This window comes from Sinocyclocheilus grahami, unplaced genomic scaffold (assembly GCF_001515645.1).
Source record: "Sinocyclocheilus grahami isolate Dianchi unplaced genomic scaffold, SAMN03320097.WGS_v1.1 scaffold598.1, whole genome shotgun sequence".
Taxonomy (NCBI): domain Eukaryota; kingdom Metazoa; phylum Chordata; class Actinopteri; order Cypriniformes; family Cyprinidae; genus Sinocyclocheilus; species Sinocyclocheilus grahami.
The window spans coordinates 333992-349835 of NW_015505777.1; positions in this window are offsets into that span (position 1 = coordinate 333992).

Genomic DNA, 15844 nt, shown 5'->3' on the forward strand with positions numbered 1-15844 from the left:
GGAGAGATGGGGAGATGATTGTGTGTGTGGCCATTTGGCAGTCACAGATTGCTTCATACAAGTCTTTGATTTTCTGTCCCTCTCTCAGGCACTCTGTGTGGGACTTGCTTCTAATTAAAATACGACCATCAGAGGGAAGCTAGTACTTGTTGAGCCTTATTGAAATTAGCAGCCCTGTCTCCCAGGAGACCCCGCGTGAGAGGTATAATTAGCTGACACAGGTCCAATTAGAAGCAAGAGCTAATGCTTATTGCTTGGAGCTCACGGCAATGCTAACAGATACACCCCCTCCCAAAACCTAGAGACTAGAGAATATGTTGATGTGAATTATGTTCAGAGAGGCACTTATATCATCTCTGAATTGTGTTTGAGAAGTAAATGTGCTGAGAATCTCTGCTTTCATAGCTAACTAGATGGTTTTTGCAAATGGAAATCGTGGCTGTCGTGACATTTCTGCACAATGATATAAAGGTGTTTCTTGCACGTTTCATGACACTTTCCAAGCGAAATGTCCAGCGAGTGGTGATAACAACAAGTTCAGTTTTATCCAATGGAACTTGAATCTAGAAATGTTTATCACCACGTTGGTTGTTGTACGTATCACGACAGTTAAAAAATTAAATGTCAATTGAGTAGTGCGAAAAAGCACCACTTACATAAAATTCTACCCTAAATCTAACCAATAATGTTATCAAAAGCCAATGTGAGATAAAAATGAAACAACCATGATTTAGCTTGCTTCTACAAGCCTTTAAGCTCTTTTTTGAACTCATGCTTCATACGACTCGTACCTGAGCACTCCACATTGCAAGTGCAGTGCTTTACCAGGTGGGCTACCTAGCAAGTTTACTGCATCAGAAAAGCCAAACATATGGGGCTGGTAATGTAATTTTGGTTATGCAATCATCAAAATGTATTAGTTTGTAAATTATGCACTATGGTAAAATAGTTTTGAGGTCATAACATAGTATTGTGCAAGGAAATCTGAGAAAATGTGTCTTTATTAATTGATAATCTGCCCCTGTAATCATAATTTGAGTGAAAAGGAATAAAAGTTGTTGTTTTTACTACCACTAATGGTCATTTCAGCTGGAAACAGCAGTGAACTGTATGTATAATATGTAAATTTTTAGAGTTTTGGAGCAAAAATTTGGGTAAAAAGCCTAGATTTTTGTCTGCATAATCTATCAACAAGGTATAACTGTTGAAACTAACTAGACCCCTGATTGTTTTGTTTGGTGCATAAGACCTTAGTAAAGGAAACTATGGTGACAGATTATGGATCATCTCAGATGTACTGGTATTTGCAATAAAAAATATTAGGGAAGTTTGTTGGTACATAAACTTACATTTCCCTTTACTATGCCAGCCTACCAGTTTGTTCAAATATCACACAAACCAAGGTCAGTGGCAGTGGAAGATGTTGGTATTTAGAGCAAAGTTCAAATGCGTCACATCAAGCACTGCTCACTGGTGAGAGCAAAATGCTGACTACAAAAAAAAATATCTTGTGGATGACTGCTTACAGAGACGTAAGCTAGAAAATATCGATCCCCCTCGGTAGGCATTGCATGGGTTGCATGGTGCCTAAACACGCTACTGTACACAATATAGAAAAATAATATTAAAATAATAAATCTATTTATTCTATTTATCTATTTATTAACGAAATCTGCATATCATAAATTGACTGTAAATTTAATTGTGGCCAAATGCAAATGAACAAATTCAAACTGATAAAAAAAGTAGGGAATTATTAAGACAAACTTTTAGAGAACCTAAATAAGAAAGAAAGAAAGAAAATGTACCAAAATATTTAGTTTTCTAATTTGGGATGTCTGAAACAAGCACAAGAGGACTCTTACTCTGAGCTGCGAGTCAGAAAGCCTCCAGGTCATTTATCAAACCTGGCTGAGCTGGGGCTGATGAATGGGACATCACATCCAGCCGTACACCTCCATTTAACAAAGAGGGAGGTCTGCTGCCAGCCACTGTAAAGGACAGCACAGCGAGCACCAGCCGTCACTGGGCAGGACATTTAAGATTCAGAGATGATACCCTTTAAGGACCTTGTGAGCAAGGTGCTACCAAATAGCTGTTACTTTTATTTTAGCTTTGAGAACAGACAATCAGATGAGTCAATAAAAACCTGACAACTCAGCCGGAAGAACCTAATTGTGTACATGTGTTCACTGGAGATGACAACATGGTGTGAATTTGCTGTCGGGTCAACCTCCCATTGTGTGGATTGTTTGCAATGGGCTAGTCGGGCAGGGCACTGTCACAACACATTATAATGAGCTGCCAACATGTGCTGTAATGCAAATGAGTGGAGGCCACTATGGTTCACAACACAACAATCCATTCATTTCGCCTTGAGTTTGTAGGCTAATTCATCAATTTTGGATGATTTAAGTGATATCTTGTTTGTTTAGCTCCTTCAACAGTATGTTCTTTTATCATACACATATGCACACACACATTAAAGTCACAATATAGATCATGTATGGGAGCATGTTAAAGGAATAGTCTAGGTTAAATAGATTCAATAGGATAAAATAGGTTCACCCAAAATGGAAATGTTGTCATCATATACACAGAAGCTTTCTCCAGATGCAAATGGATAAACAATTTGGAGTTTTCTTAAAAAAAAATTTAACTTTGGATGCATGAATATAGTCTTTGTTTTTAATGGAGATAACAAATCACGGATGTGTAAAATACACAGTGAATGACAAAGAATGACAAGTGCTATTTAAATCAGTTATTTCCCTTAATTTAGAACAATATAGTTAAATAAACCGACAGACTTTCATTGTCCATGAAATATAATCACATTTTTGGTGATTTTCACACTGGGACAGGACTCAATTATGCATCATTATATTCAGTGGTAAACGTCTTCACATGAAAGATGCTTCCAATAGAACTGAGAATGTATTTAACCTAAAATATTCATTTAAATCCATTATGTGATCACATGAAAATGGCATTTGAGGCAAGAAATTTGTACACATGAAGCCATGTTATATAATGTGATGTAATTTTGCGAGTTTGTGAAATCACTTTTGATTTTGTGAAACAAAAATAAATAAATACATAATAAAATAAAAAATAATGTGGTTATTTAATTATTTAATTATTATTATTTATTATTATTATTTTATTTTTTTGTAAGGTTAATATACATTTTGACTACATTTTAAACCAATTTGCTGGACTTCAAAGCCTGTTAGATTTGTTCTAACCAGCCGTTAACTGGTTTGTTGCTGTTCAAGATTGTCTTACAAGTAATGACCAGCTTAGACCCTGTAAACCAACTAAGTTTCAAAACATACCATCTTAAACTGGATTTTCCATCAGTGGTTTTGCAGGAGATTCTGTCATCCTCTGTTTACTCAGGACTGATGTACTTCTCACCAATAATTCAACAATGGGTGATTTGACATTAAAACACTGTTCAGAAACTGACAAGCCCATAGAACCCAAACAAAGAGGCATGTATCAGATATGAAAGGTAAAAGCGATGAGAATCTGTACATGGGAAAAGGATGATAGCACCTGGACATGTCCAAGCCTCTGAAATCTCCCAGAGACATGAGCTGTCATCATGGCTATACACCCCCACACAACACGCTCCACTGTAGCTGCCACTAGGCTCCCTGACAGGTGAAACCAACCATTCATGTACCTGGCTACTGCTTCCTTGACACCAAAGTTGCTGTGATAAATCAGCGCAGTGATGCTGCAGATGTCACGATCAACACTTAATAGTCAAGAAGGTTAATCAAGAGAAGTGAAAATTAAAGCCTCAGATCAAATACTTTATTGATAAAGGAAGATTATGTTTAATGAATTTCCAGCTCACGTGAATAAAACATTGAGCATTTGTTCTCTTAATTTTACTGCGGATTCCTTTGTAAGCAAGACACAGGTCGATGCTGGATTTGCAGAGAGACTGAGATTAAAAAGCAATGCTGTGCCGTCTATATTGGATCCGACAGGAATGACGCAGCACACTTAATGTGAGTAAAAAATATTTGTACTATGTGTCACTGTTGTTTTGTTAAGGATTGCTTGATATGTCCTGATTATGTGTACGTGTCTAACCAAAGTGTCACGAATCCGGTCCATGAACTTTCCTTTTCATTGACTCTCGCACCACACAAACTGTTGCATAGCACCCCGGACTACATTTCCCATCATGCATTACTGATTGCACTCAGCACGAATTGCACACACCTGTTTACACTGATTGCACCCAGCTGTTTCATATCACTCCCTCACTATATAACACTCACTCTTATCCCTTCCCTCGGCCGAGTATTGTTCCGCATTTATCACTCCCCTAGAGATAGCCACGTCTCTGTCTTCTCCACAATAAAGTTTGCACATGGATCCGCACGTCTCACGTCTCGTCAGCCCCGTAACACAAAGTCACAGAAGGCTCCAACTATGAAGATAGTTTGTAGTTTACTATGCAAAACTGTTATCCAATCATAGCAGTGGGTGTTTACCTCCAAGTCTTCAGTGCGGCACACCCATAAAAACAGAACGTTTCTCTAGATGGCCTCAAAACCAGGGTAGAAAATAGCCTATTACTTATTGACTTTGATGTTCTTAAATGTAAAAACCACACTAACGTCATAAGTGGACCTCAAACAACAGTATAAAATAATAAAAAAGCCAGTTCATGACACCTTTAAATAAAGTATGGCATTAGCATCTACTATTAAGTAAAACTGTTAACTTTGAATTATTACCCTAAAGCTAACCAACAGTATCAAAGCATAAAAAGGCAGATAAATAATTTTAGATAATATATACTATTATATACAGATTTTTTATATTTTTTAATGTTGCCTACCTTTTGAAACAGCCGTGTCACGAGCGCACCTAAAGTATGATTCTCAATATGATTGTGACAGAATGATGAAACTCAATGCAAATGGTCTCAAAAATTTTCATTTAACAGTACAGCAGCTCATTCATCTGAAGATAACATTACTAGGAATGAGGAAAAAAGAGCTTTTGGTCAAAAAGATAGAGAACATGACGTACGGTAGTGCAAGTCATTTTTCAGAGAATATCAGTACATGATTGAGAGCTGTGGTTTGGGGTTTTCAGAAACACTTTTTTTTGTGATTGGATGGGCCTGTCTGCAGCTAGTGAATGTTGTGATGGAACCCACAGCATCCTGGGGTGCTCAGGAAGTGTCCTGTCAAATTAGTCACACACATCACACATAGAGACAGGTGTAGCTGAACACTAGACATCAGCATGCTCCTGGAGTAGCTCTATCACGACAGCCTAATAGCCTAATTCTCTTTTTGTCTCTCTCTCTCTTTCTCTACTTTGGTAAATGATCCAGCAGCACTATCAGCATCACCTTGCCAGGAGGAAAAGAGTTTCATCATTCTAGACTGGAGTTCTCAAGTAATGCACAGAAGAATCTATATGCATTTGTGTGTGTATGTGAACTCTCCATTTTGCTCAAATACATCTGCTCTTTTGTATGATTTTGCTAACCAGTCAAGTCAGTATGTCAGTTTACATAGACAGGCTTGAGTGTTTTCAAATGGTTACATGGTGTTGAGTTAAAAAATAGCACGGCCTTCTGCTGAAATAGATTTGTTTAATTTGTCATGTGTTGACTTCTGTCTTTTTTTCAGTTCCCTCAGAATTTGACATTAGCATGTTGCTTAAGTAAAGGAATACACAATATTTTTTTTGGGGGGGGGGGGGACTGTCTTTGTTGTAGAATACGATAGAGGATATATTCACACGTTATAGAAACTAAGATTATGGTGTATAAAATTGATTTTAAGATAAAAAAATAGACGATAAAGAATTAACTTGACGGAGCTCAAACTCAAAACACACGGCAGCAACAAACAAGTTCACAAGAAAATAACTGCTTTCTATTTTAATATATTTTAAAATGTAATTTATTCCTGTGACGTTAAAAGTGGAATTTTCAGCATCATTACTCCAGTCTTCATTGTCACATGATTAATCAGAAATCATTCGGATATGCTGCTTTGCTGCTCAAGACCATTGTTTTTTTTGTTTTTTTTTTCCCTTTTTGGAAAACCTTTATTGTCAGAAGCATGTCTATGATGACTTAAAATGTCTTCTTGACAGGTATTTCTCTAGGTTTTAAAAGAGAGCTGCTGCAATGTGACAATACCATCATCAGAAATGGTCAGAGAAGTCAATCAAGTATGAACAATGTATAATATTATCCATTTTATGATCTTGAAAGTAATTTTCAGGAGCAATATTTGAATCTGAATGTGACACTGAGGCACACTTAACAGAACTGCTTCCCCATAGGATGTAAGCGGATGAGCCCACTTGTTTCAAACTGAGGCACGATGCCTCCAACACCGTTCAGCCTTTTACATTTATTCTGTCTCCAGGAGTCGTATTTGCATCTGGAGTAGTTCATAAGAAATATCGTTGTCATTGAGCAGGATTATTGATGCGATAACCGCTTGTAGATGTGATGAATGCAGACGATGAAAGATAATATAATATGGATTCCTTGGAACACCATAGGAGAAAAAAAAGGAATATCAATGCCTTGTCTTGAATTTCTTAGAAATATCTGAGCCACATCATAGATTATCTTCTGCCTATACAAATGAAAAGCCTTGATTGTGGTGGATCTCATTTTTAAAACACATTTTCCCTTGGATTTATGATAGATGGAAGTCATTCCATCCATTTCAGATAATGCAGGTAATATTTTAGGGATTTCCATGGGTCTCAAGTGCTCTCGTCATTCGTCAAATTCTGAAGCATGTTCTTTAAATCTGGACTTACTGTCAGAATCATTCATTCAGCCTTAAGGGAAGAACACCAGCATGCGATGGGAAAAAAAGTATAGGTAATAGGTACAAAGAGATGTTAATTTGGTTTAAAAGAAGAAATATATGCAAAAAAAAAAAAAAAACTAGTCAAGGATGAGAGAATTTACATTCAAGAGCAGAAGGATGACAGTTATTTTTTACATGCTATAAAAATACCGTATATTTAGAAATCATTGTGACGTACCTCTGATTAGTTATATTTATAAACTATTAGATATACAAGTTTTTAACATATAATGCAGTCCATTGTGCATTATTGCAAAAAAGTATCCTATGTGATGCAACCAAGTAAGTTCATTAAACAAATAGTTTAAACATGTATAAATGGTTGATTAAAATATCTGATTACATTTCAAGAAGTACTCAACATGTTAATTTTTTATTTATTTATGTATTTTTTAGTAAATGTTATTCACCTTTAATTACTTGTTTTCAGTTTGTTTACTCACACAGTTGTTCAATAATGGTAAAAGGTAAATGTTGTGTATTTGTTAAATTAAACTGCCTTTGTTGAAAACACGAGGACATGAGGAATAAATGTTGCCAAAATAAATTAACAAACAAGAACACATTTCTTAAAGCTTACGTGTGTAACATTTGTTCCAATTCAAAGCCAATAAACAAACAAACAAACAAACAAATAAATCCAAAATATAAAAATAGAAACCAGGAGGAAAAATGTCTGAAACCTGGAAAGAAGAAGAAGAAGGAAGCTGGCTTCCAGCTCTTGAGACAGTTTAGTATGCATCGGTGATCTTGTGACAGCAGTAGTGGAAATGTCCTTATGTCCCTGACAGGCATTTTGTTGGCTTGGCCTCACTTTGCTTTGCGTCTCATTTCCACACAACTAATTTTCGCCCTTTGTTCACACTACAATGCATCATCAGAACGACTCATAATTACACAAGGCAATCAAAGTGCAGTTCATCTCGACTGACATTTCACTATTTACAGGATGTTAATATTTCAAAGACCTGAATCACAAACAGCTCACATTCCACATGTAATTAGAATTAATGTGGCTGATCTAAATCGGCTCTCATTTACTCTAAGACTGAGATACATTTGTCAGCGATGCAACACAATACTTGACCCATCTGTTCATTTGCAGAGCTCTCATGATGAGATTTGGGTCTGCTTAAATTTTATTGTCATTAATGTCATACAGAGTAGATGCTTTGCATTTAATGTGCATCATTCAATGTGTATTTACTAGCATGGGTGCTTTCTGGGAATCAAACCAATGACCATCATTTATGGTGTTTCTTGTTCTACCAGTTAGAGCTACAGGATCTCATAATAGAACAGTATATCCATAGACAAGGTGGAGGTTGATAGTAGTGTGTTTTATTCAAACTAGACTCAACATTTGAGCGAAACAGTGGATGCTAGAAGGGGAAAATAACGACATTTATTCTGAAAGTTTCATTCCCTAAAACATGTTTCTACATTGTATTACTTATATCTATTTAAGCAGTTAAGACGCATTGCACTTTGGAGACTTCTATTGAAACTTGGGCAACAAAATGATTGGATGGCTTGGGGTTCCAATCACCTGCTGTTATTGGCTCCGATTCAGAAGCTAGAGGAGCTATTACAGAGAATTAGGAGAACAAGTAACACAACACAAACTGAATTGTGCCACTTTATCTCTAGCATGCCATCAAGTTAATCGTACTCCATAAGCCATGATCCAGTCAGGACTACTGGATTTAGATTACTGAGACAGTCAAGCTAGTTTAGGTTATATCACTCAATTAATGCAACCCATTTAGCTTGTCAAAAGCCATATTAACTATATCAACTATGTTCTCCAACTTTTAGCAAAAATGTGGAATGAAATATAATTCTGTTGACCACGGGACCCTGTTAGTAGGGGCTCCAGAGACAAAGCATTTTCATGAAATGCTGACACTGCAATTCTGCCACAACAATTGTCAAGATTTCACATATTTTTGTCCTGCCATATAGACAAAACAAAGGTATCTGCAGTTCAACGATCTTTATTCAGCCCCAGAACCACCTGATCATCTGTGAAAATGCCACAATCCATTCCCATTCTCACAAAGTGATGCTCAATCTAATTAAAGGGGACCAGTTAAAAGAAAGAAAAAAAATTATAATTTCCCAGAGCTTCACAGACATTGGGAGTCATGAATTATTTATTATAAGGTTTATTTTTGGATGACAGAAAATATCAGAATTCTGAAAAATAAAATCTGCAAATTTCAAATTATGTATAAATTAAATACTTATACATAATTTATATTTTTATATTTTATTCATAATTGTAATATTTTTAAAATACTTTCAACATGTGCATTTTTGTGCATTTTTTTGCACATCATAGAGGCATCTCAATAAAATAACAAATACCTTGATTCCTTTGTGTTCATCAAAATCATAATTTATTCACTGCTAATTTTTTCCCTCTCCATTTCTCCTAATTTTTCACAATCTCTCACAAAATCTAAAATTATTGATATTTCATTTTATAGTTCTTGCAAAAGGAAATGTTTTGCTGCCAGAGTGCTGACATTTCAGATGATGTGTAGAAAAGGGATTATAAGGAAGCAGAGGAATAATGGGAAAGTCTATCTTATTCCCTAGATCTAAGATATTTTGACATTTGGGTCAAAAGTTGGTCAGCCTTAACTCTGAAAGCTTTATATAAATGTCAGTTCATATAATAAAATGTAGAGCTGTGATATTAACTGTTCTGCTTGCTGAATTTACAATTATTCCTGCTTGACTTTCTCACAAGGTGTGTGATTATTCACTGAGATGAAAATTGATAATAGGAGCTGTTGATGAAAATACATATGTACAAGACAACCTTTACAAGCTGTGGTCAAACCAGGGCTGCATTTCCCAAAAGCATCATAAGCCTAAGTAGATTGTCAAACTATTGCCACTAAGGTCCTTTTTTAAGGTCCAATTTGGCTAAGGTTGTCCACCAGCTCTAAGCAGGTTGACCAAAATGTTCCCAATAGCTGATCAACCACCCAAACCATCTTGGACCAGCAAGAAACCATGTGAAATGGTTATATTTTATTCTTAGCTGCATTTCTTTCTCAAATCCAATCTAATTTAATTTTCCTGGTCAGTACTGAGAATATTTTGTTTCTGGATGCACAGGGACTTATTTAGCTCTAGAGAAATGTTAACCTCTACTGTAGGAAAGCATGACTAAATTACAAAGTGCATTATGGTTTTCAGTAGGGAAGATGTATACATTATTTTTGTTTCATCTTGTTCCAAGCTTTTGAAAAACCTATGTTCCTAAGCAGTCTCAGTACTTCCTAATATTGATCTTATTAACAAGATATATTGACAATATATTGCTCCCGAACTCCCACATGCTAAATTGTTCCACATCTCGTTCATGTTCATAAATGAACTTGACAGGAGGTCCTAATTATTGCATTGCATGTAGTCTTTTAAAATCAATCAAAAGAAAATTAATTTGCTCAAAAGCTCAGGCAGGATTTCCCTTTTTATGCCGCTTGCATTTTTCACAAAAGGATAAGATGCATTAATGGTCTGTATGCACCATAGATTTCTAATTATTTTTAAGCAGACACAGAGGATAAATAATGTGTGGTCTGAGTGTCTGGGGGCTTATTGTAATCAACATCCCTATTGATCGGCTGCCCAGGCTCCCAATGTAATCTATTTTAAGTACACTCTCAGTAGCGCCCACATCAGGTTTTCCCTTATTGTATTGTAATTGCATTGGCTGTACTCCATACTGGGCTGCAGGGAGACAAGATAGGGAAGAGGGACGCAATTTTGATTCTTACTCTCTATTCTCAAAATTAGTACTTTTCCTAATATGTTCCTTTTTTTCCCCTTGAAATACATTTGTGTGTAGTGGAAAAACAATAAGGTTTAGCACATAATGGCTTTAACACAATCTCACTTTTTTCACATTTGTCTTCGTGGCTTATTAATCTCTGCACATTTCTAACAAAATGGCTGTGCCTATAGTAAAATTGTTCCAAAGGAACAAAACAAAATACACTCGTGTATATTCAACCAGATCAATAGTGTGAGATTTTGGTCAAAATCTGGCCCCTCAGAGTAGGGGTGTGCGATATATATCGTGTGCGATAATATCGTAATTGCTGGTTTAACGATATGCAAAATCAATATATCGAGTATGTCACTCATTTTCAGAAGCCAATCAAAACGCTGCATTAAGTGATCACGAATTCACTGCATGCTGTAGTATATTACTGCACGCGCGCGCACATTCAGCGCATGGGATAGCGGGACAGATTGCAGTGTTCAACAGAAGTTAAAATGAGTGAAGAAACTGTGAGAGGAGAAGACATTCAAACACCAGCATCCTCCCAATCCACGCTAGATTTAATTCCTAGACGTGGGTCGTCATCACTAGCATGGAGGTGGTTTGGTTTTGAAAGGTCGGATGTTAGGCAAAAGCAAACTGTGCCGAAAATCAGTATGCAGTCAAAGGCAGCTCGACGACCAATCTCTTTCACCATCTTCGAACTACCCACCATAGTGAATACGAGAATTCTGAAAAGCTTCGGGAGACGGAGTCAGCTAAAAAAGATGCACCTGCAGCAGACAGGGTAAAAAAACACACGCAACAACCTTTGGCCGAATCATTTAGCAAGAAAGTACCTTACGACAGAAAAAGTGAAAGATGGCAAGATATAACAAACGCTGTCACCAATTGCATTGCCAGAGACATGGTGCCAGTTCAAGCGGTGGAGAGAGATGGTTTTAAACAGCTTTTAAAGATGTTAGACCCAAGATACACACTACCTGGGCGAAAATACTTCAGTGAAACAGCGCTGCCTAAATTGTACGAGTCATGTCGCCAAACTCTTGCGCATGAAGTGCAGAAAGGTTTTACATTTTGCTACGACAACCGATCTGTGGTCAAACAGAACGTCAGCGCCATACCTCTCCCTGACAGCACATTTCATTGATGAAACCTTGCAACTCCAAAGCTACTGTCTGCAGACATCTTACTTTCCAGATGACCACACAGGTGACATAATTGCTCAAGGCCTTAAAGATGCGCTGGCATCATGGTCGTTGTCCGAAGACCGCATGGTCAGCGGAGCTAACGTTGTCAGTGCACTACGGATTAACAACTGGCAGCGGCTTCCTTGTTTTGGCCACAGACTTCATATTGCCATTGGTAAGCAATTTTGGTGCTTCTATGAAAATAAATTCAAGTAAAATATATATTGTTGGGATGTCTATAAATACAAAAAAAGAACATAATAAGCAAAGCTTTTATAGAACAGTAATGTAATAAAATTAGAGATTAATTTAATTTAGCAGATGCTTTATATATAATACATATATAATTATATATAATAAGATGAATTATAAAGTAAAATATAATATAAATAATGTAAAATGCCATAATTTCACACATTGACTGTTCAATGGACTCAAAATGTTATGTCTATCTTATGTTTATGTCTATTTTAAATGTTATCCAGAGAGGAGCATGAGGGATCCTAGAATAGACAGAGCCATTGGAGTTTGCAAGAAAGTGGTTGCTGCTTTTTCCAGCAGCTGGAAAAAGAAAAAAGCACTTGCTGATGCACAAGAGCAGTTGAAGCTTCCTCAACACAAACTGATCACAGACTCACCAACAAGATGGGGCTCAAGACAGCACATGATTGAGAGGTTTCTTGAGCAAGAAAAGGCCATTCGTCATGTTTTAACTGCAGACAAAAAGCACAGGCACCTTGTGCCAACATGGCAAGATGTTGAGGTGCTGGAGGCGGTCAGCAAAGCACTTGGTCCTCTGCTAGAATTTACAGACGCTCTGTCAGGTGAGCAACTCGTAACAGTTTCTTACTTAAAACCTGTGTTGTCCTTGTTCAACACTGAAGTCCTGGTCCAAGTCTGATGACACAGACCTAACCAAAAAAAATCAAACAAACCATTTTGGAGTACCTGAACTCCAAGTATGCAGAAGACTGTGTGGATGAGCTGTTGAGTTTGGCATCCACACTTGATCCCCGGTTCAAAAACCGCTACAATAACAATGACAGAATCAAAGCCATTGGGACAGCAGTGACAGAAGAACTCATGGCTATGTTGACAGAGGAAGACAGCCCTACCCCAGGCCCCTCAACTGCTTCTGCTCATGGTATGACAGCAGAACCTGTAGCAGGTGATGACACCAGTGAACCAGAAAAAAAGAGAAAAAAGTATTTTGGTAGTTATTTCAAGAAACCACAGGAATTCAGAGGTGAGTCTTTGCACAGTGCTATTGAAAAGGAGATCCAGAGCTACTTAATGATACCTGAGGTGGACAGTGATGTAAATCCACTTGACTGGTGGAAAATGCAAGAAATACATTTCACCAGACTTGGGAAACTAGCAAAAAAAAAGTACCTGTGCATCCCTGCCTCAAGCAGCCCTTCTGAGAGGGCTTTCAGCACAGGAGGAAATATTGTTACATGTCACCGTGCTGCTCTCAAGCCAGATGCTGTGGACAGGCTGCTTTTATCGCACAACTTGAAACACATGTGAATTCAAAGAAACCCAGAAAGGGACAAACGAAATCTGCTGAAAGCCTGTTTCCTCTGTCACTTTTATATTGTAAAGGCTACTTTAAATTATAAAGGCTATTTTACCTCATAGTCTTTGAAATGTAGACTTTGTTTACAGTAGTGTAATTTGTTTACATTATTTTAAGTGCAATATTTTGTTGTGCAGCTTGAAACACATGTAAATCCAAAGAAACCCAGTTTATAGCAAAAAAAAAAGTTAAAGCTGCTGAAAGAATTTTTTCTTTGTCCTAGTGACTACTTTAAATTTGTTATTTGTTAAAAAAGGTTATTTTACCTTTTGTTTTTAAATTGTAGACTTTTTTTTACGGAAATAACATTTGTTTACATATGCTATTTTTTCCCTGAGTGCAATGTTTTTGACAAATCTGAAGTGTTTCAAACCTGTTTATTTTTTGTGCAATATTGGACAGAATTTGAAGTTAGTCATTTAATTAAAAATACTATAGGCTATTTTTTGTATCTTTGACTATGGAAAATGTTACTGTATTTGAAGGGAGTAATTTGTTTACAAAGTTTTTCTTGTGCTGTTTTTGACAGAAGATACATTTATTACAATGTTATATTTTTGCTTATTGCTTGTACTGCACAGCTCACCTTACAGCAGAGCAGTGATGTGTGTTGTTCTTATTTGAATGCTTCAGTTTTAAATAATAAATAAATACCCTTTCCTTCAATATATTTTTTCAATTAATAATATCACTCAATATACTATTGACTTTGCAAAAGGGAGCAAAGACATTTACAACACATTTTATCGTTATCGGAAAAATCCCAAAACATATTGAGATATTCTTTTTTGTCAATATCGCACACCCCTACCTCAGAGAACAAAACAAGAGTCAAGAGTAGCAAAATCAAAGTGGTATGCATTACATTTCTGTATTAGCTGACTAATTTTTCAGGTTATGATCGGTTTTGATAATTCTCTCGGGTCTGAGGGTGTTTTTGGATCCTGGATATTTGACTTACCCTGACATTTGTTTTTTTTTTAAGTTTCTTATAAACATATTAATGGCTCTAGTCTGAATTCAGCACAAACTGCGAACATAATATGTGAGCATCATTTATGTATATGTTTTACACACACATATATATATATATATTTTTTTTTTTTCAGAGGTGGTTTAAAATGAAGATACAATGTTTTAGCATATACTTTGGTATCCTAACAGTCAGCACCCTAAAATCCTTTTAGAGGAGTTCAGTCTATTAATCGTATAGAACCTAAAAGCACCTTAAAGGCACCAAAGTTATTCAGCCATGCATTTCACAGGATTCACATTCAAATTTAAAATCACCTGCTAAGAGCAACAATCCTGCTATTTTGCAGAATCCACAGGTTTATTTGTGAGATGTTGTGGATTAAACAAAAGTATTGTATTTGTGGAGTGTCTCCCACTTTCTCAGAACACTGAAGGCCGTTTAAAAATAGCTGCAGTACAAAAAGGCTCAAACTATTGGATGACCTTAACGATGTAACTACAATATTTTAACCATTAAAATTATGGATGCAACGATACCGATACTGGTATCGGGCCCGATACTAAGCTCCTGTACTCGTACTCGTTAAAATGCCCCGATACCAAACGCCGATACCACACAGCATGTGATAAGTGGCATATTCAGACAAAGAAACACCGACAACAGACAGAAGAATGGAGTTATTAGAGATTAAAGATGTCTACGAAGTATATGTATGCAATGAATATAACACATTCAGTATTAATGCCTGTATAGCTGATTTGCGCCAGCTGGTAAGCTTTTTGATATTGTATTACTTGTGGGTGCAGGACACTATAGTTAATTTATGTAAAGTGAGGATAGTAAAATAAACTAAACTATGATATATTATACCCAAAAATTCTTCATAAAGTGGACTACCAGTAAAATTGATACAAATTTGGGACCAAAAATTATTCAGACCGAGTCTGGGAAAAAATTGAAGTTCAGGATTGCTTGAACCTGGTTGACAGCATGCCCAGGAGACTATATGCTGTCATTAAGGCTAAGGGTCACCCGACAAAGTATTGATAGTTGTGTAAATATTGACAGCTGTATGAATAATTTTTGGTTTATTGTAATCCATTACATACCTTTCTATCAAAGTTATCTGACATTATCAAGCTGAATTTGTTCTGACACAGTTTAACTCTGAGTTCTTGTCATATTTTATTATCATATCTAAACTATAGCGAATAAACTGTGATAATGTGAGAAATGTTGAAGGTGTCTGAATAAATTTTGGTTTGACTGTATCTGTTTGATAAATGAAGTTAACCAACTAACATTATACATACTCTTTTGGTTTCTGTACCCAATATGTAAAAAATTTACAAATGCAATGAAAATATTGGTATTGGTACTCGGTATCGGCAAGTACCAAAAATAAAAGTATCG